Source organism: Dioscorea cayenensis, chromosome 4 (assembly GCF_009730915.1).
Source record: "Dioscorea cayenensis subsp. rotundata cultivar TDr96_F1 chromosome 4, TDr96_F1_v2_PseudoChromosome.rev07_lg8_w22 25.fasta, whole genome shotgun sequence".
NCBI lineage: Eukaryota > Viridiplantae > Streptophyta > Magnoliopsida > Dioscoreales > Dioscoreaceae > Dioscorea > Dioscorea cayenensis.
Genome location: NC_052474.1, coordinates 11,940,223 through 11,942,061, shown reverse-complemented (window position 1 = coordinate 11,942,061; position 1,839 = coordinate 11,940,223). Strand labels below are relative to the sequence as shown.

At 44.2% G+C, this 1,839-nt stretch overlaps 1 non-coding gene across 1 annotated transcript; it reads left to right on the top strand.

The window, feature by feature from the left end:
* The first annotated feature begins 1,481 nt into the window (after window positions 1-1,481).
* Window positions 1,482-1,588, top strand: LOC120259662. The gene has a single exon (XR_005536219.1). It is a non-coding gene; the product is annotated as a small nucleolar RNA R71 (small nucleolar RNA).
* Window positions 1,589-1,839: the final 251 nt, after the last annotated feature.

Genomic DNA, 1,839 nt, shown 5'->3' with positions numbered 1-1,839 from the left:
GGAATCGATCAAAGTTGGTGACGAAGCGCCTCCAAAGCCGCAAAGACCTCCTCTCCAAACCCTAGCCGTCTCACCCCTCAAGAACCGCACAAAAGATGAGAAAGAATAGGGCAAAACGGCTATTTATAGGCCTTAGATCGTGTCTGTCACGTGCCCTCACGCGCCCGTGTGGATTTTCCACGCGCCCGCGTGGGCTGCAAGAATTTCCACGCGGGCGCGCGGAATTTCCACGCGGCCGCGTGAACAGTAATTCTGCTACATTACTGCTACAGTGAAATTGCTACAATACTTTCCACAAAACGCGATCCGAACACTCTTCTCTTAAGGCCACATGTCCGGGCACACGTCCATGTGGTAGGCTATAAAACTTTTCTTCATCGATGTATCTTTGAGAGGTCTTGCAATCTTCACAAAGAGAAGAAACATGAAGATGTGGCTGCCTTTGTGCCCTTCCAACTAGTGAATTGACTTAAATCTTCTTGGAAGTTGGCACACATCTCCACGTTTATAAACTCCTCTCGTGTCTTGGTCCTTGAATTGAACAAGAACTCCCAACATTATGTCTTTATAGCCTATCTTTGCTTCTTTTTTACTCTTCAAGGCATTCACAACCTATATGCATAAAAGAACACCAAATACACAATATGAGACATAAACCACAGTAAAAATGATGCTCAATGCATGTAAAACATATATAAAAATATGTCTACTCAAGCACTTATCACTTCACATGCTCTCTAGGGTTGGTCTCGGTATTACTCGGCAAGCTTCCTTGTGGCCTTTCCGATAAGGACTTCGCAATCTGCTCTACTTGATTTTCAAGATTATGCAAAGAGGCTGTGTGGTTGCGAAGTGTAGCCTCAACTGTTTGGAACCTTGTATCAGATGATTGCACAAACCTAGTTAAGGCATTCTCCAAATCATTCATTCAGGTCACCAAACCTGAAACTCTATTTTCCATCTTTGGGGCTTGTTGTTGTTGTTGGAAACCCAGTGGCCCTATGGCCTTTTGTGGACCTTGGTTGCTCCACGAGAAATTGGGATGACTCTTCCAACCTGGATTATAGGTATTGCTGTATGGGTTTCCTTAATTCCTCATAGCATTACCTACTAAATCGACGTTCTCAACCGAAGATGCATCACCAATAGATATCAGGCAATCAGATGGAGCATGTCCTCCACCACACCTGGTGCAAGTAATCACGACCGCTACTCTATTCGAAGTTAGGAGATCTAACTTCTTACTCAATGATTCTACTTGAGCCGCCAATAAGGTTACTGCATCTATCTAATGGAGGCCAACAACCTTTTTCTTCTCCCTAGCATTACTTTGGTAGCTGTTTAACCCCATTTCTTCAATTAGTTGACGGGCCTCACCGGGGGACTTGCACTCTAAGGGACCTCCTGTTGCCGCATCCAAAAGTTGCCTTGTACTCGGATTTAAACCGTTGTAAAAAGTCTGAACAATCTTCCACTCCGGAAATACATGTTGCGGGCAGTTTCTCAGGAGCTCCTTGAACCTTTCCCACGTCTCAAACAGAGACTCCAATTCCAACTGTACAAAGGATGAGATCCCATTCCTAAGCTTTGCAGATTTTTCGGAGGGAAATATCGGGCAAGAAAAGCTTCTACCATCTCCTCCCATGTGATAATTGAGGCTTTAGGTAATGAGTGTAGCCATTGCTTCGCTCTCCCCTTTAAGGAAAATGGGAAGGCTCTTAACTTGATGGCATTATCTATCACCCCGTTTATCTTCAGCATATTACACACCTCAAGAAAGTTCTTTATATAACTGTTTGGATCCTCATTGGCTAAACCATTGAACTGTGTGGATTACAG